General features: G+C 45.9%; 1 protein-coding gene and 1 pseudogene across 6 annotated transcripts in view; both read right to left on the bottom strand.

Annotated features, from left to right (window-relative positions):
* Positions 1 to 22,087, bottom strand: part of LOC149462547 (peptidyl-prolyl cis-trans isomerase B pseudogene) — a 43,244-nt pseudogene extending 21,157 nt beyond the window's left edge.
* The window catches only part of DLG2 (discs large MAGUK scaffold protein 2), a 2,035,798-nt gene that overhangs the window by 1,100,583 nt on the left and 910,150 nt on the right, over positions 1 to 25,065 (bottom strand). The window lies entirely within an intron of this gene.

The following is a 25,065-nucleotide window of genomic DNA, read 5'->3' as shown; positions in this document are numbered from 1 at the left end:
GGATGGGAATTGTAGTCATCCCTTCACATCTGTTCTCATCCATGTGAATGGATCTGTGAATGGATGAGGATGCTGTGTCAGTGTGGTTGAATGTAAAAAAAAATAAATAAATATACAGGATGCTGTGGGGAGGGGAACCCTACAATTCAGGTAAGGGGGAGAGTGGCATTTTGACAGCGGGGGTCTACAGAATTTGACCATGTTAATGCTGAAAGTTATTTTGTTGAAAAAGTTCAAAGCTAGAATTGGTTGGATGAGGCTTTAAAATATCACCTTCATTTGAAAATAATTTCTTTAATAATAGATTAAAAATAAATAACTGCAGAAGTGAAATTCACACTTAAAAACTTCAATGCGGTTGAAGCTGCACTATCAAACTGCAAGAAAACATCCAATTATTTCACTAATTACTCTCATTTTGTAGCAATTATCCAGGTGGACAGGAAGACAATTGTATAGGGAAGGAACACGAGAAATTGGTTAGCACAAGTCACCATCTGCTGGTGAATCTGTAGCACTGCACAAATGTCTAAACTCCATGCAAAGTATACTTATACATGTATTCATTTTTAAAATGATGCACCAGCCAGGGGTGGACTGACAACTCATGGGGCCCCCAGGCAATATAGGATCATGGGGCCCCTGTGTCCTTGCCCAAACTCAAAAAAGCCTATGAAAAAGGTACCAGGGGCATCTCATGGGGCCCCCTACTGACCCCGGGCAGTGCCCGAGTTTCCAAATGGTCAGTCCGCCCCTGGTACAAGCTTATATTTATATACATATTCCGGAGCTGGGAGATGACATTTGGTGATCCTCATGAGATCAGACAGCTGGCAGGGCAGTAAGGAGACTTGAGTAAGGTGGGGATTCCTCCTACAAGTATGTAATAGTGCTGGGCCAACTACTACAGGAGGCATTACAGTACCCAGGGCACAGTGAGTAACTAGCTTAAAAGGATCCTAGAGACGTTCATAGCCATTTCATTGGGAGAGCTCTTTACAGTTTACTCAGGACTATTCTTCTGTCGAGGAGTTTCTGCATCCATGGCCCAGCTGAGACCTCAGGTCCAGCAGGAGAGCCAGAAAGGGCTGGCAGCCCTCCTGCCTGGGAGCCTCTCCTCCAGGGAAAAGAACCCTGCTCTTTGGGGTTCCAGACTATTTAAGTGCCACTGTCTGGGCACATGTCCCCAGAGATCACCTGCAGCTGTATAAATATTCAGGCTGTCCATTTGACGCTCTCACCCACTATGTTCTGGAAATCTCCAGAAAACAAGGGGGAAAGCCTGCAGAGCCCAGAGCAGCCTAAAGCAATCACACACTGATTTACTGATCACAAGAGAGCAAGGAACTAAATTTGCCTAACAAAAAAACGTACCAGACTAGCTAGGATGGTGCTACCTTGTGTTTGAGCAGAGGGCGTAATAAGGAGGCAGGCTGTAATTGAGAGAATCTGTGTGCCAGAGGCAGGGTGTGATTGGTTAGGGAGTGTGGTGGCTAAACAAACTAACCAATGCAGGCATGCTGTGTGTCTGAACAGTATCCTCTACCTCTGAATATCCAGCCAAAGGATGAACACTGACAACGCAAGAAGACCTCACATTCTGTGCTTTGTGTGGTCAGTTTAGAACAAGGAGGAAAGGTGTTTGGCAGGATCAAAATTAAGTGAAAATGATAGAGACGATTTTAAAAATACACATATGTGAACACTCACATTAAAAAAAAATATATTTATTGTTACATAATTAGTCTGGCTGCAAAAAAGACTAAAGTCCATCCAGTTCAACCATTAATTTAAAAAAAAGTTATAATCCTAAATCCACAGTTAATGCACAGGAAGGAAAAAAAAAAAAACCACAGCAAAGCATGATCCAATTTTCTCCTGCAGGGAAAAAAAACTTTTGTGATCCCCCGAGAGGCAATCGGATATTCCCTGGATCAACTTTACCTATAAATGATATATCCAGTTATATTCTGTGTATCTAAGAAAGAACCCAGGACTTTTTTGAAGCAATCCACTGAGCTGGCCAGAACCAACTCTTGAGGGAGTCTATTCCACATTTTCACAGCTCTCACTGTGAAGAAACCTTTCCGTGTTTGGAGATTAAATTTCTTTTCCTCCAGACGTAAAGAGTGCCCCCTTGTCCTCTGTGATGACCTCAGTGTGAATAACTCTACACCGAGTTCACTATATGAACCACTGATGTATTTATACATGGAGATCACATCCCCCCTTATGCATCATACATGGAGATCACATCCCCCCTTATGCATCATACATGGAGATCACATCCCCCCTTGTGTATTCTACAGGGAGATCACATCCCCCCTTGTGCATTCTACAGGGAGATCACATCCCCCCTTGTGCATTCTACAGGGAGATCACATCCCCCCTTGTGCATTCTACAGGGAGATCACATCCCCCCCTTGTGCATTCTACAGGGAGATCACATCCCCCCCCTTGTGCATTCTACAGGGAGATCACATCCCCCCCCTTGTGCATTCTACAGGGAGATCACATCCCCCCCCTTGTGCATTCTACAGGGAGATCACATCCCCCCCCTTGTGCATTCTACAGGGAGATCACATCCCCCCCCTTGTGCATTATACATGGAGATCACATCCCCCCCCTTGTGCATTATACATGGAGATCACATCCCCCCCCTTGTGCATTATACATGGAGATCACATCCCCCCCCTTGTGCATTATACATGGAGATCACATCCCCCCCCTTGTGCATTATACATGGAGATCACATCCCCCCCCCTTGTGCATTATACATGGAGATCACATCCCCCCCCCCTTGTGCATTATACATGGAGATCACATCCCCCCCCCTTGTGCATTATACATGGAGATCACATCCCCCCCCCTTGTGCATTATACATGGAGATCACATCCCCCCCCCCTTGTGCATTATACATGGAGATCACATCCCCCCCCCCTTGTGCATTATACATGGAGATCACATCCCCCCCCCTTGTGCATTATACATGGAGATCACATCCCCCCCCCCTTGTGCATTATACATGGAGATCACATCCCCCCTTGTGCATTATACATGGAGATCACATCCCCCCTTGTGCATTATACATGGAGATCACATCCCCCCTTGTGCATTATACATGGAGATCACATCCCCCCTTGTGCATTATACATGGAGATCACATCCCCCCTTGTGCATTATACATGGAGATCACATCCCCCCTTGTGCATTATACATGGAGATCACATCCCCCCTTGTGCATTATACATGGAGATCACATCCCCCCTTATGCATTATACATGGTGATCATATCCCCCCTTATGCATTATACATGGTGATCATATCCCCCTTATGTATTATACATGGTGATAGTATCCCCCCTTATGTATTATACATGGTGATCGTATCCCCCCTTATGTATTATACATGGAGATCATATCCCCCCCTTATGTATTATACATGGAGATCATATCCCCCCTTATGTATTATACATGGTGATCATATCCCCCCTTATGTATTATACATGGAGATCATATCCCCCCTTATGTATTATACATGGAGATCATATCCCCCCTTATGTATTATACATGGAGATCATATCCGCCCTTATGTATTATACATGGAGATCATATCCCCCCTTATGTATTATACATGGAGATCATATCCCCCCTTATGTATTATACATGGAGATCATATCCCCCCTTATGTATTATACATGGAGATCATATCCCCCCTTATGTATTATACATGGAGATCATATCTCCCCCTTATGTATTATACATGGAGATCATATCCCCCCTTATGTATTATACATGGTGATCATACCCCCCCTTATGTATTATACATGGAGATCATATCCCCCCTTATGTATTATACATGGTGATCATACCCCCCCTTATGTATTATACATGGAGATCATATCCCCCCTTATGTATTATACATGGAGATCATATCCCCCTTATGTATTATACATGTTGATCATATCCCCCCTTATGTATTATACATGGTGATCATATCCCCCTTAATCTCCTCTTCTCAAGAGAGAATAAATTCAGTTCCTCTAATCTTTCCTCATAGCTGATCTCCTCCATGCCTCTTATCAGTTTGGTTGCCCTTCTCTGCACTTCCTCCAGTTCCCCAATCCATGCCTCTTATTTATGGTAACTGTAAATGGTTCACATTGCTGTGACTTGACCATTCAAATTGCATCCAGTGATTGTCAAAGGAACCATTCTAATCAAAGTCACACCGATTTGAACAGCAGTTCCTGCACAACTTTTATCGATTTCGGGTGCAACTTTCATAGACATCTGTACTTGAAGTTGCACTGATGTCTGCAGGTCGCACCCGAAGTCACATTTACATGCAACTTTCACATCATGATTTCTAATCCACATGCAGTCTGAACGAGGGTTAAGTTTAGCATATGTTGCATGATTTTTTAAAAACTGATCTCTGTTCTCTTGGGCTGCCTGCGGCATCGTGCCTGCGGTCGAATACAGACGTTATATACAAACAAAAAATACAAAATCCTTAAAGAATAACCTTTAAAACCACACAGAGTAACCTTTCTAAAAAGCCAGGGCTTCTCCGTCACGGTTCAATGAGCAGGCTCTCAGTACTCCTGCATAAACATGTCTGACTGCGATCTCTCATGTACAGATGACAGACACACACAAACATGCCTGCTTCCAGAACAAGGCTGCCAATCACGGTGAAGGTGCAGGCACGGAGAGCGCTCACATTTACAATGAGGTGTCAGAACTCAGAGGAACGCGGGAAGAAACAAGAATAGGAAGTGGGATCAGTCCATGGTGTGTAACTGTCTGCCGTTCATTAATGGCTGTAGTAGGGCTCGTGCCAGCGGGCATTTTTTTTTTTTTTTTCAAACATTACGCTTTCTATTCAAACGCAAATGTATGCGCTCAAATGGTAAACACAGAGCTTTGCAAGATAGGGCTGCCATTGATTTGCTTTGACTGCAGTTCAAATGAACTTCAATAGGACATGCTGCATCCAGAGAAATACAATGCGAGCCGATCTCACCCGACGAACCGTCATGTCTACTGCTCAGCTAAAGTCAATAGGATTTTGATGACCTGCGCTTCAAATGCATGTCAAATGCTAAATAATGCGAGCCTGTAGAATGTGGTACCGAGTAAGCCATCAATCAATGTGGAAAGCGTTGAGTTTAAAGTTTCCTAGATTGTAAGCTCCCAGGACCAGGGCCCTCCTATCCCTCTTGTATTGAACTGTATTGTTACTGTATTGTCTCCCGTTATATTGTAAAGTGCTGAGCAAACTGTTGGCGCTATATAAATCCTGAATAATAATAATAATAATATAAATCCTGTATAATAATAATAATATAAATCCTGTATAATAATAATAATATAAATCCTGTATAATAATAATAATATAAATCCTGTATAATAATAATAATAATAATAATAATAATATAAATCCTGTATAATAATAATAATATAAATCCTGTATAATAATAATAATAATAATATAAATCCTGTATAATAATAATAATAATAATAATATAAATCCTGTATAATAATAAAGTGTTACTAAACCCACAACAGTAAATTTAATCTATATATGCAGTAAAGCATGCTTGTTATACTCACTGTGGAACCTAAGGGGTTAATCCTCCGCATTGTGTAAAAACACTGTTTAATCCTATCTTCTATGATTCTCCCCTTCTTCCAGTGTCCACCTCTTAACTCCTGATAAGACATATCATGTGGAGTCACTCTGCACATGCTCAGTTTGTTGTGTAGAACTAGAGAGGTTTTTTTTTCTTGGGAGAGTACATGTGATTATCACAGAGCCAATCAGCACTGCCCAAATAGAGGTCAGGGGTTCTGCATCCTCCTAGAGCAGAAAGCAAACTTCTACAAGCTTTAACCAGTGCTTGGCTGGACACTGATAGAAGTCACAAAACTGCTATATACTGCTGATGAGAAAAGGTATTTAGTAGTTTACATTTACCAAAAATAAATATTTCCATGTTGTGTGTACTGTGGGAGACCAGATATAGTGAATGCAGGGTCCTGGGAGACCAGATATAGTGAATGCAGGGTCCTGGGAGACCAGATATAGTGAATGCAGGGTCCTGGGAGATCAGATATAGTAAATGCAGGGTCCTGGGAGACCAGATATAGTGAATGCAGGGTTCTGGGAGACCAGATATAGTGAATGCGGGGTCCTGGGAGACCAGATATAGTGAATGCGGGGTCCTGGGAGACCAGATATAGTGAATGCAGGGTCCTGGGAGACCAGATGTAGTGAATGCAGGGTCCTGGGAGACCAGATGTAGTGAATGCAGGGTCCTGGGAGACCAGATATAGTGAATGCAGGGTCCTGGGAGACCGGATATAGTGAATGCGTGGTCCTGGGAGACCGGATATAGTAAATGCAGGGTCCTGGAGACCAGATATAGTGAATGCAGGGTCTGGGGAGACCGGATATAGTGAATGCAGGGTCCTGGGAGACCAGATATAGTGAATGCAGGGTCCTGGGAGACCAGATATAGTGAATGCGGGGTCCTCGGAGACCAGATATAGTGAATGCAGGGTCTGGGGAGACCAGATATAGTGAATGCAGGGTCTGGGGAGACCGGATATAGTGAATGCAGGGTCCTGGGAGACCAGATATAGTGAATGCAGGGTCCTGGGAGACCAGATATAGTGAATGTGGGGTCCTCGGAGACCAGATATAGTGAATGCAGGGTCTGGGGAGACCGGATATAGTGAATGCAGGGTCCTGGGAGACCAGATATAGTGAATGCAGGGTCCTGGGAGACCAGATATAGTGAATGTGGGGTCCTCGGAGACCAGATATAGTGAATGCAGGGTCCGGGGTTTAGTAACACTTTAAAGGTATTGTAAACCTTCCTACCTGCTCCTTGTGTTTTTAACCTGCACAAGAGTGATCATGTAATTTCACTGTGTCATTCTACTCTTCTACGGTCTCCAATCCATCTGCTGACTCTGGGAGTCACTCTGCACATGCCAAGTATGGTGTGTATTGCTAGTTTCTTTCTTTGGGAGGGTGCATGTGATTAGCACAGGGCCAATCAGCGCTGTCCAGACAGAGGGTCAGGGGTCATGCAGCCTCATAGGACAGTCAGAGGAGAATGAAAACTCCTCCTACAAGCTTTAACCAGTGCTCTGCTGGACACTGATAGAAGCCACAAGACTGTTATAACTGCTGATGAGAAAAGGTATTTAGCAATTTATATTTACTAAAATAATTGCATTGTATGGCTCCAATCGCACCGCACCTGCACCAAAAAGGTGCAGGACCCTTTTTTTGGACCGCACTAGAATCGGATCGCATGGGTATTCACACCAATGCTATCCAATTCTGCACATCGCACCACATTTTGTGGAACGCTTTCGGGGTGTTGTTAACTTAACATACACACCTGCAGCGGTTTGCATGAACGGGGTGCAAATTCCGAACCTCATCAGTGTGAACCAGGGCTCAGTCCAGTGCTTTACAGGCGATAGCTAGGCAGTAATTTGATCTGACACAGACACAAGCAGGCAGAGCAATGAAGGGAAGAGATGTATTTCATCACATCAGTCCCACAACACATGCAACACAGAGGAAGTGATGAGGCATGGATTGTTACCCGGAACAAGAAGTTGTCTGCCCCTAGGGACAAGCTAGGTGGATGAATACATGGACATAGAGGAACTGATCGGCCATGACAGTACAAACTGCAGCTACGACATGTGAACCCATCATTACATACAAGACAAGGCAATCAAACAACACAGGGAATACAACTAATACCTATAGTTAAAACAACAAAGACATGCAAAAGTGTACAAGATCTATAAGTAAAACTTAACACGTACCATCAAAGTCTATTGGGGCCAAAATGTCCAACAAGCGACAAGTGACACTACACTGGGAATGGGCACCACTTAATATATTGGAAAGAGTCTCAAGCATTGAACTAATGAAGCCTCAAATTGTATATCGAACTGAAGTGTGAACGGGGCTTTATAGGTCTATTCCCTCCCCCCAGCCTGCGCCTGTACAGTAAAACAAGAAACCGTAAAATGAGGAGCTAATTTCACTGTCATTCTGCTCTCTCCTACTATCAACGTGTCCTTTATTGGCACATGATCACTGCAGCACAACTGACTGGCTGTTTGCACTGCTTTTCCTTCCTCCAGTCTGAGCTTTGCTGTACAGGGAGTGCAAGAGGCTGATACTGAGTCAAATGAGAAACCTAGACTGCTTACTTAAAAAAAAAAACACAAGGGTTCTTAAAAAGTTTTCGCACTTTTATATTTTTGTTGGAAACGGAGAGGGTGGGAGGAGTAGTAATTGGTTGTCTCTGAGAGTGTCATGTGACTAGTCTGTCTGGCAAGCCGGTTAACCTTGCAGTTTAGTATAAGAGTTGTCACATTGTTTTTGAAATTCTTAATAGACTTTAACCCCTTGCCTCCTGGGCACTCTTACCCCCTTCCCGCTCAGACCTATTTTCAGCTTACAGCGCTGTTGCACTTTGAATGACAACTGCGCGGTCATGCTACACTGTACCCATATTAAACTTTTTTTTTTCACAAAGGAACTTTTGGCTTTGGACACCCTGACCGGTCTGCCACAATGCAGCTCTATATACAACAGATTTCGATGCTGACCCTGACCGGTCTGCCGCGATGCAGCTCTATACACAACAAACTTCGATGCTGACCAGGGGCGGACTGACCATTTGTAAACTCGGGCACTGCCCCAGGGCCAGTAGGGGGCCCCATGAGATGCCCCTGGTACCTTTTTCATAGGCTTTTTTGAGTTTGGGCAAGGACACAGGGGCCCCATGATCCCCTATTGCCCGGGGGCCCCATGAGTTGTCAGGACACCCCTGCCACAGACATAACAAAATTCATCTTGTTTAGTTGTCAGTCCGCCCCGGATGCTGACCCCAATCGGTCTGCCGCAATGCAGCTCTATACACAACAAACTTCAAAGCTGACCCTGACCGGTCTTCCGCAATGCAGCTCTATACACAACAAACTTCGATGCTGACCCTGACCGGTCTGTCGCAATGCAGCTCTATACACAACAGACTTCGATGCTGACCCTGACCGGTCTGCCGCAATGCAGCTCTATATACACAACAGACTTCGATGCTGACCCTGACCGGCCTGCCGCAATGCAGCTCTATATACAACAGACTTCGATGCTGACCCTGACCGGCCTGCCGCAATGCAGCTCTATACACAACAGACTTCGATGCTGACCCTGACCGGCCTGCCGCAGTGCAGCTCTATAGACAACAAACTTCGATGCTGACCCTGACCGGTCTTCCGCAGTGCAGCTCTATACACAACAGACTTCGATGCTGAGCCTGACCGGTCTGCCGCAATGCAGCTCTATACACAACAAACTGCGATGCTGACCCTGATCGGTCTGCCGCAATGCAGCTCTATATACAACAAACTTCGATGCTCTGTGTGTTCCGACATCTTTCAATCAGAACCAGCATGAACTTTTTCAGCAATTTGATCTACAGTAGCTCTTCTATTGGATTGGACTACACAGGCCAGCCTTCGCTCCCCTTGTACATCCATGAGTCTTGGTCATCCATGACCCTGTCACCGCTTCACTGGTTTTCCTTCCTTGGACCACTTTTGGTAGGTCTTGACCCAGAGGTGTAACTAGAACTATCAGGGCCCCATTGCAAGAAACCTTAAAGGGCCCCCATGACCCTCTTTCCATCGGTCCCGGGGCCCTCTCCTTTGGTACCGCTGCTCTCCCCACTGATCCAGGGGCCCTTTACTCCTGTTGCGGGGCTCCTTATTACAGCCCCACGGTGGGACTCTTTCACATGTTCTGCAGTGGGTCCCCTTTCTATATTCTTGGGCCCACCCCCACAGTGGTAGAAAGCAAGAGATATGTCACCAGAAGACCAGGAAACTCCATATAAGGGTTCAATGCAATGGCAGAACTACCATGGTTGCAAAGGTCGCACTTGTGACCTGGCATTCTGAAACCATAGGGGTCCCCTGCCTTCTATTGGTGACCTGTCCCTGCTATTGATAGCACTAGCCCGGCATCTCTGTCTCAAGGCAACTGCCCTTCAACCACAGGTAATGCACATGGTTGCCGCACTGTGGTACAGGGTTTTCAAGGTTCAAACAGGCAACAAGGAGGTGACATATCACCTCTCAGCTTTCTGTCAACTGCCCTTTGAAAAGCAATCCACTAGAGCACATGTGTCAAACACAATGGCCTACGGGCCGAATCAGGCCTACCAGACCATTACATTTGGCCCTTGCACCTCTCCTGCACCTATGGCACCCCCCTCGTCTGTGCCTCACCTTGTCTCAGCATTCTGAAGTAGAGAGGAGGACAGAACTTCCCACGTTAAATCCTGTGTTTCTCTGTGCAGCCTCAGCACCCCATGTTGCATTCAGCAGTCTCTAGCAGCTGACTCCAGACCTCCTCTGGTCCTCCTCCAGACCCTGGACTTTCTCCTTACCAGCTTCTTCCCAGCAGCAGGACAAAGTAAGGGGCCTGCACTATGATGTAAGGGAGGGCGGGGCACTCTTGACATGTGATGTAATGGAGGGTCTGGTCTTACAGATACAAACGACCCTTTGGAGGCAACCGTAATCGCGATGTGGCCCGCGATGAAATTGAGTTTGACACCCCTGCACTAGAGAAACAGCAAGGGTGGCTGCACATGTGACCGAGCCATAAGTATGGTAGGTAATACTGTAAATTTGAACTGGTGCTGTCCAGGAATCCATGTTTTCTTAAATTTGCAGATGAAAACCTCTACAAGGATCATTCCATTGATTGTAGAAACGCTCAGACGGACAATATCGCAGACATCACAGTCACCATGGCAACACAAAGAAGAACATCAGGGGTTACTGTAGATGCATAGACTTGTACACTGCATGGTATAAGATGGGTCAGAGTGGATTGTACAACGGCATGACAAGTTAAAAGTGACGGCCTGCAGAACATGACAATGTCGCGGCCCTTTTCTACTACCCTGCGTGACATTTCTGGAGCACTCCATTGACTGCTACCCAGAGAAAAATAAGGTGAATACAGTTGAATATGAAAGGTGAATTTACAGTAGGAATTCTGATAAAAGCGAGAGATACCAAGTGTGCTACAATGAAACATTTATTTAAGTTAAGCTCCAGAAGGGTTTACCCCTTCATGACCAGGCCGTTTGCTGCTATTCAGCACTGCGCTGCTTTAACTGATAATTGCTAAACTTGTTTCATTAACTAAGGGACAAAAGGTCCCCTATGTGATGAATATTTTTGGTGACAGGTCCACTTTATTAGACATCAAGATCCCTGATGTTTCACTTGCCCTCCAATAAAGATGCTCTACTTTCTGTTATACAAAATATCCTCAAATTTAGTCATAAATTTAGGTCAAAATTTATTCTGCTACATGTCTTTGGTAAAAAAAAAATCCCAATACGTGTATATTAATTGGTTTGTGTTAAAGTTATAGAATTTACAAAGTATGGTGTACATATTGGAATTTACACAGCTTTTACTTTCTGACTGCCTATCACATTTCTTGAGGTGCTCAATTGCTAGGACAGTTCAAATCCCCCCCACCCCCAGATGACCCCTTTTTGAAAAGTAGACACACCAGCGAATTTGCTGAGAGGCATGTTGGGTCCATGGAAGATTTTATTTTTTGTTGCAATTTTTTTTACATTATTTATTTTGCTTTTTCTACATTTTACACTGTCTTTTTTTTTTTATCACTTTTATTGTTATCAGAGGGAATGTAAATATCCCCTGTGATAGCAATAGGCAGTGACAGGTACTCTCTTTTCTGAGAAATCTGGGATCTTTTAGACTCTAAATCTCCCCTCTGCCCTTAATAGAAAGAGACGCAAGGGCGTGTGTGTGTGTGTGTGTGTGTGTGTGTGTGTGTGTGTGTGTGTAATTTTTTTTTTCATTTTTTTATACTTTGCATTGCAGGTACCTGCAGTGCCATGCTTGCTTTGAATTTTCATAAATGGGTTAAGTTCATGACAGTTCAAAAATACTAGTGGTCTGTGATTGGCTACAACTAATTACATGGTACAGGGTGCTGTGATCTGCCCATGTACCATGTGAGAGCTGTGGGTAACAGCTCACTAGGAAGGGATGCAGAGCTGTTAGGAATCAGATTAATTCATAGCAGCTTTGTTGACATTGTATACATGTGGTCGCATAGTAAAAAGCCTCAGCCTTTAGTACCACTTTAATAAAAAGATTTATATTCCCCCTCCACCCTTCGTGTCTGACTCCCTGTTAAAATACCCTGTATATCCAACTTCTGGTTTTATTTAATATTATTGTTAATATTCATATATACACTATATTGGCAAAAATATTGGGCCCGCACTCCAAATCATGTGATTCAGGTGTTCCAATCACCTTCATGGCCACAGGTGTATAAAATCATCACCTAGACATGCAGACTGCTTCTACAAACATTTGTGAAAGAATGGGTCGTTCTCAGGAGCTCAGTGACTTCAAGCGTGGTCCCGTGATAGGTTGTCACCTGTGCAATAAGTCCATCCGTCACATTTCCTGGCTACTAAATATTCCACGGTCAACTGTTAGTGGGATTATAACAAAGTGGAAGCAACTGGGAACAACAGCAACCCAGCCACCAAGTGGTAGGTCACGTAACATGACAGAGTGGAGTCAGTGCATGCTGAAGCGCACAGTGCACAGAAGTCACCAACTGTCTGCAGAGTCAATAGCTAAAGACCTCCAAATGTCATGTGGCCTTCAGATTAGCACAACAACAGTGCATAGAGAGCTTCATGGAGTGCTTTTCCATGGCCGAGCAGCTACATCCAAGCCTTACATCACCAAGTGCAATGCAAAGCGTCAGATGCAGTGAGCAATGGAGACGTGTTCTCTGGAGTGACCAATCAAGCTTCTCTGTCTGGAAATCCAATCGACATGTCTGAGTTTGGCAGTTGCCAGGAGAACGGTACTTGCCTGACTGCATTGTGCCAAGTGTAAAGTTTGGTGGAGGGGGGATTATGGTGTGGGGTTGTTTTTCCGGGGTTGGACTTGGCCCCCTAGTTCTAATGAAGGGAACTCTTAAGGCGTCAGCATACCAAGACATTTTGGACACTTTCATGCTCCCAACTTTGTGGGAAGAGTTTGGGGATGGCCCCTTCCTGTTCCAACATGACTGTGCACCAGTACACAAAGCAAGGTCCATAAAGACATGGATGAGTGAGTTTGGGGTGGAGGAACTTGACTGGCCTGCACAGAGTCCTGACCTCAACCCCATAGAACACCTTTGGGATGAATTAGAGTAGAGACTGCGAGCCAGGCCTCCTCCCCCGACATCAGTGCCTGACCTCACAAATGTGCTTCTGGAAGAATGGTCAAACCTTCCCATAGACACCCTCCTAAACCTTGTGGACGGCCTTCCCAGAAGAGTTGAAGCTGCTATAGCTGCAAAGGGCGGGGCCAACTCAATATTGAACCCTACGGACTAAGACTGGGATGGTATTAAAGTTCATGTACGTGTAAAGCAGTGTTTCTCAACTCCAGTCCTCATGGACCCCCAACAGGTCATGTTTTCAGGATTTCCATTATTTTGCACAGGTGATTTGATCAGTTTCACTGCCTTAGTAATTACCACAGCTGTTTCATCTGAGGGAAATCCTGAAAACATGACCTTTTGGGGGTCCATGAGGACTGGAGTTGAGAAACACTGGTGTAAAGGCAGGCATCCTATATAATATATAATTTCACTGTTTCACAATAAAAAGAAACCCCTTATAGTAGTGATTGTTTGCTGTTTTTGTATTAGAAAGGGATTTTTTTTTAACCCCATCATGACAGGAAAAAATAAAAGTGTTGCTGCCACTGAATGTCTTAGGGTCCTTTCACACGGGACGGACCCGTTTAGCAGATCCGATTGCTCAGCAGGAGCAAGCAGATGACGGCTCTGTGTCCGTTCCGCTGCTGCAGAGAAGAAACAGAGCTGCTTGCTCTCCTCAATGGGCGGTCAGATGACAATGGAAAACATATAAAAAAAGTCATTTTAACATATATTTTTACATATATTTAAAAAAAATCTAAATTTTTTGAAGACATACAGTATATTTGAAATGTATTTTTAAAAATATTTTTCACATAATTTGTAATAAAACGCATTTCAACGTACAGTATATTTATATATATTTATTGAAATATATTGAATATGACCAAAATTGTACTATTTCAAATATATTTTTCTTCCATATGTGATGCGCTGAAACATGCATAGCACTACTCCTTGTCACTAGCCTATGCAGGAAAATGCTGAATTTTACCACATGGGTTACATAGTCGGAAGGCCCATTACACTATTTAAAGAACATGTTTGAATGCACTAAAATGCATGTGCCATGGTTCCCCCTAAAATAAGATTTGAACATTTTTTTCTGTGTTGGGAGGCTCATAATGTGTTAGCAACAAGTATTAAAGAAGAATTCCGGGCAAACATTTTTCTCACTCTATGCAGTGGGGCTGTGCATGTGTTAAAGTGTTACTAAACCCACAACAGTACAATCAGTCTGTAGATGCAGTAAAGCATGCTTGTTATTCTCACTGTGGAACCTAAGGGGTTAATCCTCTGCATTGTGTAAAAAGGCTATTTGATCCTGACTTCTCTGATCTTACCCTTCTTCCAGTGTCCCCCTCTTATTTCCTGATAAAACATACAGTGTGCAGTCACTCTACACATGCTCAGTTTGATGAGTATTGCTCAAAAGGAATTTTTTTTTCTTGGTAGAGTGCATGTGATCAGCACAGGGCCAATCAGCACTGTCCAGACAGAGATCAGGGGCCATGCATCCTCCTGGAGAAGAATGAAAACTCCTCCTACAAGCTTTAACCAGTGCTCAGCTAGACACAGATGAAGTCACAAGATTGCTCTATCTGCTGATGAGAAAAGTTATTTAGCAGTTTATATTTACTAAAATAATTGCATTTCCATGTTGTGTGTTTGAGGGAGACCAGATATAGTGAATGCAGGGTCCCGGGAGACCAGATACAGTGAATGCGGGGTCCCGGGAGACCAGATACAGTGAATGCGGGGTCCCGGGAGACCAGATACAGTGAATGCGGGGTCCCGGGAGACCAGATACAGTGAATGAGGGGTCCCGGGAGACCAGATACAGTGAATGCAGGGTCCGGGGAGACCAGATACAGTGAATGCAGGGTCCGGGGAGACCAGATACAGTGAATGCAGGGTCCGGGGAGACCAGATACAGTGAATGCAGGGTCCGGGGAGACCAGATACAGTGAATGCAGGGTGCAGAACTCAAGAGTGCACTATGTACAGGGTTCAGGAGTTTCGATACAAACAGGATGCAGGGCTCAGGGGTGCGCTACGTACAGATTGCAGGGCTCAGGGGTGCGCTACGTACAGATTGCAGGGCTCAGGGGTGCGCTACGTACAGATTGCAGGGCTCAGGGGTGCGCTACGTACAGATTGCAGGGCTCAGGGGTGCGCTACGTACAGATTGCAGGGCTCAGGGGTGCGCTACGTACAGATTGCAGGGCTCAGGGGTGCGCTACGTACAGATTGCAGGGCTCAGGGGTGCGCTACGTACAGATTGCAGGGCTCAGGGGTGCGCTACGTACAGATTGCAGGGCTCAGGGGTGCGCTACGTACAGATTGCAGGGCTCAGGGGTGCGCTACGTACAGATTGCAGGGCTCAGGGGTGCGCTACGTACAGATTGCAGGGCTCAGGGGTGCGCTACGTACAGATTGCAGGGCTCAGGGGTGCGCTACGTACAGATTGCAGGGCTCAGGGGTGCGCTACGTACAGATTGCAGGGCTCAGGGGTGCGCTACGTACAGATTGCAGGGCTCAGGGGTGCGCTACGTACAGATTGCAGGGCTCAGGGGTGCGCTACGTACAGATTGCAGGGCTCAGGGGTGCGCTACGTACAGATTGCAGGGCTCAGGGGTGCGCTACGTACAGATTGCAGGGCTCAGGGGTGCGCTACGTACAGATTGCAGGGCTCAGGGGTGCGCTACGTACAGATTGCAGGGCTCAGGGGTGCGCTACGTACAGATTGCAGGGCTCAGGGGTGCGCTACGTACAGATTGCAGGGCTCAGGGGTGCGCTACGTACAGATTGCAGGGCTCAGGGGTGCGCTACGTACAGATTGCAGGGCTCAGGGGTGCGCTACGTACAGATTGCAGGGCTCAGGGGTGCGCTACGTACAGATTGCAGGGCTCAGGGGTGCGCTACGTACAGATTGCAGGGCTCAGGGGTGCGCTACGTACAGATTGCAGGGCTCAGGGGTGCGCTACGTACAGATTGCAGGGCTCAGGGGTGCGCTACGTACAGATTGCAGGGCTCAGGGGTGCGCTACGTACAGATTGCAGGGCTCAGGGGTGCGCTACGTACAGATTGCAGGGCTCAGGGGTGCGCTACGTACAGATTGCAGGGCTCAGGGGTGCGCTACGTACAGATTGCAGGGCTCAGGGGTGCGCTACGTACAGATTGCAGGGCTCAGGGGTGCGCTACGTACAGATTGCAGGGCTCAGGGGTGAGCTTTGTACAGATTGCAGGTGTTAGAAGTGCGGTACGTACAGATTGCAGGACTCAGGGGTGCGCTATATACAGATTGCAGGAGTTAGGCGTGCGGTACGTATAGATTGCAGGTGTTAGGAGTGCGGTACGTACAGATTGCAAGAGTCAGGCATGTGGTACGTACAGATTGCAGGAGTCAGGGGTGAGTTACATACAGATTGCAGGGCTCAGGGGTGAGCTACATACAGATTGCAGGAATCAGGGAAAAGCTATGTACAGATTGCAGGAGTTAGGAGTGCGTTACGTACAGATTGCAGGACTCAGGGGTGCGCTATATACAGATTGCAGGATTTAGGGGTGAGCTATGTACAGATTGCAGGATTTTAGGGGTGAGCTACGTACAGATTGCAGGATTTTAGGGGTGAGCTACCTACAGGGTACAAGGCTGAAGAGTTCGCTATGTACAGGGTGAAAAGTTAGGTTCTGAATGCTTGACTGGCCACAAGAGAGGAGAGAGAGGCTGCTGTCGAAGAGCAGCTACTGTACAACTTACAGAGTGTGGAGACTGAGCAGTGTGCGGGCTTCAGGAGGACCTGCCGCCAGGATAGTAGAGAGGCCGTGCACATCCCCACCCCTCCCTCCTCTGCTCTCAAAGGGATCCTGCATGGCAGGGAGGGCTGTGCGCAGCAGCACCAGGAGAGGAGCACTGTCACCTGCAGAAGCATGGCTTGTGTGTGTGGAAGTGACAGCAATGAGCGGCGGGTTCTGGCACATTCTGAGAAAGATCCCTGGTGTCACCACTTTGGCGGGCATCACCTGGGTGTTACCCCCCCCCCCCACCCCTATAGCAATGCCACTGGTGCGGGTACAGCCCCACTGCATGGGAGGAAAAAAAATCCATGGAGTCCTGCTTTAAAAAAGCCTTGGTCAATGGCTGGTAATGCTATCCACTTGAAATTCTAAATTCAAAAACGTTTGCAAGGTCAGTTCACACCACAAAAACACATTCCAGGTGCATTGTTACTTACAATTCACACTACAAAAACTCACTCCAAATTACTTTCTGCATTGGTGTTTGAGTCTTTTTTTGCAATTTACATGCGTTCCAGTATGTTTTATTACCTTGATGTCTTTTGGTGCATTTTTGCTGCGTTTCAGTACAGTTCTGTGCAGAACAAATGCAGCATGTTCTACTTTTTTTTCTGCACTGGAATGAACTGGAACTGACTGCACTGGTGTGAACTAGGCCATTGAAACTCATATAATCTATTGTCCATGTGGGAAAAAAAAAACAAAACACACACTGGACTGCATCTGGTAGGAACCGGAAGTGTGCAGCAGTGAGAACCTAGCCTAAAGGAAAATCTATATTAAAAATTATATATACACATTACATATATACACACACACACATATATACACACACACATATATACACACACACACACACACACACACACACACACACACACACACACACACATATACTGCCTATGCAGGTAAGGTGCTCCTGTAGGTTTGACTAAAGTTGGATAATGCCTATCATCCTGTCCTGCCTTGCTAGGATGTTGTATGATTTACTCCTTTAAAGTGGCTTTAAACCCTTACATATATCAAGTGAAGTGACTGGCCTCAGGTAATACAAAGAGAAGAAACAAATCCTCCTACATAAGTTGTACCTGTTTATCCATGGCATTTGTCCCCTACATCCTTTCCAAGTGCAGCGTTTGCACAGGCACACATCACAAAGGAACAGAGCTGAGGCTTTCAATCACAGGCTGTGTGCTGTAGAGCCATTCCCTGTCACCACTTTCCTTTTGGTGTCAGTAAAACTTGGAAATCAGTTAAAGGGGATGGGGGGGGGGGGAGGCAGAGGCAGTGTAGTTCCTCTTTAAGATTGCAGGAAGTGCTAGGGTTAAATGGATGGTTAGTGTCAAAGTGGTTGTAAACCCTCACACATATCCATTGAAGTGATTTGCCTCAGGTGATATGCAGAGATTAAACAAATCCTCCTACATAAGTTGTACCTATTTATCTGAGCCTTCTCTTCTCTACAGCCCAAGTTAGGAATTTCTAAAGTTTGTCTGAGCTTTCAGAAAACAGTGAGCAGAGAGCTGAAATTACACACTGCGGAGCTCAGTGAGGAGAGTTCTGAGAGCTGAGGTTGTCATTCACAGGCTGTGTGCTGGAGGACCCTCCTCTGCCACCTTGTATCTCTTGGTGTCAGGAAAACTTGTCAGAAGTGATTCATGCTGATAGCAGAGGAAGGAAGCAGCAGACAGAAATGACACTTAGGCTACGTTCACACTAGCCTTGAGTGCAGGCGGCAGAGAGGCGTTTGGGAAGCGTTTTTACCGCTTCCCAAACGCCTCTGCCAATTCTGCACATTACAGCACATGCTGCTGTTCTAACAGGAGCGTTTGCGTCGCGGCAAAACGGACGCCTCTGGTCGAGTCAAGAGGCTTTGAAGCCTCCTATTCTCGTCTATGGTGCCGCTCCGCAAACGGCCGGCCGGCGTTTGCGGTGCGGTTGCGGGGTGTTTGCGGAGCGGTAACACCACTCAAACTGCATTATAGGCATTTGTGGGGCGTTATTAACGCTCGGCAAACGCCTAGCAACCGCCGCTAAACCGCGCATGCGGCGTTTGCGGAGCGTTTGCCGAGCGTTAAAAACGCTCCGCAAACACCGGACCAACGCTTGCCAAACGCTATAGGGGCGTTTGGCAAGCGTTGGCAAAACAGCCTAGTGTGAACGAGCCCTTAGTGCTCTGGATTGAGTACACCCTATAGAGGGTATGCTTTGTTCATAATTCATGTTTGAGGTTTACAACCACTATACCATGCTAATGATCCAGAATAAGCATGCGCCCTCCAAAGCAAGAGAGCTATGGGGGTATGCATTAGTGAGAATGAGGCCTGCTACATTAGTGTGTCACCAACAGCGGTCAAAGCAAACAGTTTACTAGGCAGCCGCCTATACAGAACCATCCAGCTCAATATAGATCTTGTACAGTCTGATATCCTATTACTCCGACATCTACTGGTGTAGTGAAGCCAGGGCCGGTGCTAGTCTATTTTGCTCCCTGGGCAAGACCTGTTACATGTGCCCCCCCCCCCCAATAATAAAATGAATACAACATTTTTAAAACAGAAAATATTAGATCAACAAAACATGAAACTGCTGAATTTCTTTTATTTTGCAAAAATAAGTGCCATAAGATGCCACAGCACCAAAGACAAAATATATAAACCAAATATAAATTAACTGTATTAACCTGAGAGAGAAACCAACCAAAAAAAAGAGTTACAAAACTCCACATTGATCGGCAGCCACCAGTTGGCTTGCAGTAAGGGACTGCGTCTGAGGGGAACACTGTAAGAAGCAGCAGCTCAGCTGCTACACTGGCCCCAGACACCAAATGGTCATGTGTGTGGACAGGCTGTGAGACAATTGTGCAGAGTAAAGATACCATCATTCCCTGTGTTTGAGGAGAGGGAGACTCCACGTAGAAATGAAGAATTCATACAAGAGGTCCATAGGCCACACAGAGAGAGTGCCAGCCTGTGCTGCGCCCAAGCGCCCCTAGGTAGTAGTGCGCCCTAGGCAGCAGGGGAAGCACCGGCCCTGAGTGAAGCAGAAATACACCCTATGTAATCCTCAGGGGTTGAACCAAGTCCACTGCAGACAGATAGGAAACGGTCATCTGCAATTATAACACAAAACCCACTGAATGCCCTAATTATGAAAAACACAGAAAATAAATTAGAGCCCCGCAAAAATATAATCCGGCACCCAACACAGATTGTCAGATTTAAACCCAACCACTAAAATTTCATGAAATCTTTAAAATCATGATGTCATTTCAATATTTGTTTTCAGTCTTGTTCAATCTTCAGCTTTTGGTTTAAATAGTACCTGGCAATCCTGCCATGAAGGGCATTGCTCAGGCATTTCCTATTTCAGGGTAGTCACTCTGCCACATGTGACCCCGATGGAGGCTACAAGCAATTGGGCTGACAAACATGGCACAAGTATGGTCCACCATAGCTAGCTGGTCTATAGCAATGTGCAGAAATTAATTACATTTAGTTTGCTATAGTGATATAAATCCCTGTATTTTTATTTTTTTAAGAGGAGGTCCTGGCTTTGTCTTCTGTTGTAAAAGTGACTTTTTTTTTGTTTTGGGGTTTATTTCCAAGCTGCCTCCCCCCTGATGCCTGTGTGCAGGTGTCACTATAGCTACCGGATGCTAAGGAGACATCCTGACCGATGCTGTGTGCATCCATAGACACACGCAGTACTCAGTAAACCACGTCTCTGCTCACTCCTCTGACTTACGTTCAACAATTTCACCAGCAGCCTATGGCTCAGCTGCTCTCAGTACATGCCTCCACAACCAGTCAGGGAGGTGGTACAGATCGGTGGGGGCTAGCAACAGTGACAACAGACCATAGATAAGTGTTTGATGGTGGAGAAGCGTAAACTGGAGCTAGAGCATTTTTTTTACTTTTTAAGGTAGATAATGCATTAAGGAAAAAGTGCTGAGCAATTAGTACCACTTTAAATTGCTGTGTATCAGAAATGATTGCTCTCCTAGTGTAGATTAGGCTGCTAGGTAAATTTAGCTGTAATCTATGGAGCAGAAGTTGATTGTTTAGATCTTCTCAGTGTCTCACAAGATGCTTCTCTGATTACTTCCCCGTGTTCTAGAGCAGTGTTTTTCAACCTTTTTTGTGCAAAGGCACACTTTTTTCATGAAAAAAATCACGAGGCACACCACCATTAGAAAATGTTAAAAAAATTTACCTCTGTGCCTATATTGACTTAGCTGCTTCAGGTCCGAGCATCTCCTCTACAATAGCTTTGCAGGCGGGAAGTATTAATGTCTCTGCCACAGTGTGCGACTTTTTTGACTTGGCTATAAGTTCAGCAACTTGATAGCTAGCTTTAAGAGCTCTTTCATTTACCTTTGTGGTTTTTCTCATGAAAGTTGCCTGTTTCTCCGTGTTTTCATGCAGGTGAACAAAAAAGTCCGCATTCTTGTTTTGAAGCGAAGGGTGTTTCGTTTGGAGATGGCGTTTAAGTTTACTTGGGACCATAGCACTGTTAGATAGCTTTTCACCACACACCACACACAGTGGAGTTGGTTTCTTTGCATCTCCGGTGAAAGTAAATCCAAATGAAATATAGCTTTCGCTATATTGCCTTGTGCCAGAGAATTTCCTTGAGCTAACCATCTTTGCTTTCTTTTGATCCCCACTCATACTTGGGCTCTTATCCGGCTCCGAATTTTGTTCAGAGTCCAGTTCTTTCCTTTTCAAAAATTTGTCCATCACTGCAGTATCTGTTCCTGTCTCACTGTCACTCAGTACTTACTGCGCTTGTCTCCTCCAGATAGCCGCTGTCCGTCACACTCCATCCAGATCCATCAGTCAGCGCTCTTCTGCTCCTGTCTCCTCCAGATCCATCACTCAGCGCTCTTCTGTGCTGAGTCCGCGATAATCCTCCAGAGTCCAGATCCTTCGGTGCTCTTCTGCGCATCGGCGATCTACTGCGATGTCTTCTCCTGTCAGTGTAACAGTGACACCGGAGCTATTTATAGTCCGTAACATGCGCTTCGGCTCACAAATAGACCAATCATTAGATTCTAACGATTGGTCTATTTGTGAGCCGAGGCCACATGTTGCGGATGAAATTGGAATTTTTCCCACGGCACACCAGACAATATCTCACGGCACACTAGTGTGCCGCGGCACAGTGGTTGAAAAACGCTGTTCTAGAGGATTATGGAATTCTAGTGGAAGGAAGAACAGAGTGGCCAGCCTGAATATTTATGGGACTCCCAGAGGAGGTGTGTCCAGTTGGTGGTGGGAGAGCCCATATGTAGTCTGAGGCCTGAGGCAGGGAGGAGAGAGTTTCTGGGTTCAGTCCTCCTGGAGGAGACCCCTGTTTCAGGGGCTCTGCACCTTAGTGCAGGAATACTAGAAGGAGCAATAAGGAAGACACTGAGGTCCCAACTAGGCTTAGCTGGGGGGAACCTATTTGAAAGCTTGAAGTTCAAGGAATAAAATTGGGTCTGGAGGAGCTCACTGGAGAGAATCAGAAGGAAGTTGGTGGGAAAGAGTCCAGGTGTTCTATGGTGGTGGGAGAGCCCATATATAGTCTGAGGCCTGAGGCAGGGAGGAGAGAGTTTCTGGGTTCAGTCCTCCTGGAGGAGACCCCTGTTTCGGGGACTCTGCACCTTAGTGCAGGAATACTAGAAGGAGCAATAAGGAAGACACTGAGGTCCCAACTAGGCTTAGCTGGGGGGACCTATTTGAAAGCTTGAAGTTCAAGGAATAGAATTGGGTCTGGAGGAGCTCACTGGAGAGAATCAGAAGGAAGCTGGTGGGAAAGAGTCCAGGTGTTCTATGATGGTGTGAGTTGGTGGGAGAGCCCATATATAGTCTGAGGCCTGAGGCAGGGAGGAGAGAGTTTCTGGGTCCAGTCCTCCTGGAGGAGACTCCTGTTTAGGGGGCTCTGCCCCTTAGTGCAGGAATACTAGAAGGAGCAATGAGGAAGACACTGAGGTCCCAACTAGGTTTAGCTGGGGGGGGGGGGCTATTTGAAAGCTTGTAGTTCAAGGAATAAAATTGGGTCTGGAGGAGCTCACTGGAGAGAACCAGAAGGAAGTTGGTGGGAAAGAATCCAGGTGTCCTATGGTGGTGTGAGTCTACATCTCCTTCACTGGGAAGAGCCTGGTGGATATCGATAGGAGGCAGCCGATGGTTCTGTAGCTGTGTGAGTAAATGACCCCAGTGCTGGAAAATCATTGACTGTAGCTTTTTATCTCTGGAAGGAGTACTAGTCACTATCAGCATAGAGATTCAATGGGACATAGTTCACAGTTCAGCAAGATAGTTAAAGAGTTCTCAAGTTGTCCAGTTCTTCAGTTTTTGGATATCCCATGTGTAGCACTTACCTCCTTAGGAGTTTCTGAAGATTTGGGTCCCCTATAGTCTTGCACAGCCAGGCAACACACATTTTTCACACCATTCCAGGGACCATAAACAGTCCTTGAGCTTTCTTTTTTGGTGATTTTATTAAAGGGTTTAAAACTTGGATGGGGTAAGGGGTGTATGGGATGCCCAAGGAACAGTAAACTGAAGACAACGTTCTGGCAACTATACACAAGTTCAAGGTAGGGACTTCTCTTCTTGGAGAGTTCTCCAGTCTCTCCTGGTGTACCACCCCAGAGCCCAGATAAACCCTCTTCTTTAGCTGTCTGGGAAAGGGGATCCAGTGTCTGCCACTCTAAGATTTCCCACCAGAATGCTCTTTTTCCCTTAACTGGCCCAGGGGGTGCAGGATTACTCACCCAGTCTTTGCCTGTGAGCTGGCTGGGTTGGTAGCTATGCTCAAGCCTTCTGCTGGGCTGGCTTCTTCCCTGGCTCCACAGGTGGTCTATCCCTCCGGGGATCGATGGGGCTGAGTGATCCTCCTTTCCAGGCCTGTCGATAGGCCCCTTCCCACTGGGCCCCGTCAGGCTCCTCTGCCTCTCTCACCTCTTCCACCCAAACTCTCCTACTGCTGAGCAGGGCTGTCCTGAACCCATGCCAAGCCTCCTGCCTGGGGATTGGTCTGGATCCCCTGAGTATGCAAATCAGCCCCTCCTCACCCCCACCCACTGCTTCTAGAATCTTCTCCAAAATTCTAGAGCAGAGGGAGGTATCAAGGAACTGATCTGCAGAGCCTCTCAGCCCTGACCCAAATTTGACCCTGCTGACTATTTCCAGGCTGCTGCTCAGCCTTTCTAACTAATTAGCAACTAGCCCCCCCTGGCTATCTAGAGGGATGCTACACATGCTCTTCTCATCCCCATCCAATTTGTTCTAATAAAACCTAGAAAAAAAAAAGACTGTTCCTTTGAGCCAGTGGAAACATGCTTTAATTGGGGGAATAGAACTAAGATCATCAGCGGCTCTTGTTTTCGTGTGCTACATAAATAAAATACTTTTTTGCATTTCAGCATTGCTAATCTCATGCAACCTCTTTGCTGAAAAGTCCTGCCTATATGCACTTCAGTGATGGCCACATGACATTTCTCACGTTGGGATTCCTGTTAGCCACAAGAGTGGACTATGCTTGCATACTGCAACCACTTGCATAGAGCAGTCACTTCATTGAGCAGAGGCTTGTAGTCTCCATCAGAAGCCCATGTGACCTGGTGACCACGCAAGAGCACAAAAGTGAGGCAGGGACAGAGCGTTGTCACCTTGTAACAGGAAGTGTCCCAACAAGGACCTTTATGGTGGGATCAGATGGTATCATTTTAACAAAAGCTGCCCATTTTGAAACATATTGAAAATGACATCTGAAATTACAAACTTAAACATTATATGAGATATACTTTAATAAAACCTCATTTTCATGATCGACCTCCATAAAAGGGAAGTTTTGTGAATTTTTGGTAAATTGAATTTTTGAAAAGCTCACAAGTCTGTCACAAATAATTCAGCATCCTCTGAAGGTGTTAGCCT

This window comes from Staurois parvus, unplaced genomic scaffold, assembly GCF_062004578.1.
Source record: "Staurois parvus isolate SC_StPar_1 unplaced genomic scaffold, SC_StPar_1.0 ptg000173l, whole genome shotgun sequence".
Taxonomy (NCBI): Eukaryota; Metazoa; Chordata; class Amphibia; order Anura; family Ranidae; genus Staurois; species Staurois parvus.
The sequence above is the reverse complement of the archived record's forward strand: the minus strand, read 5'-3'. Positions and strand labels throughout refer to the sequence as shown.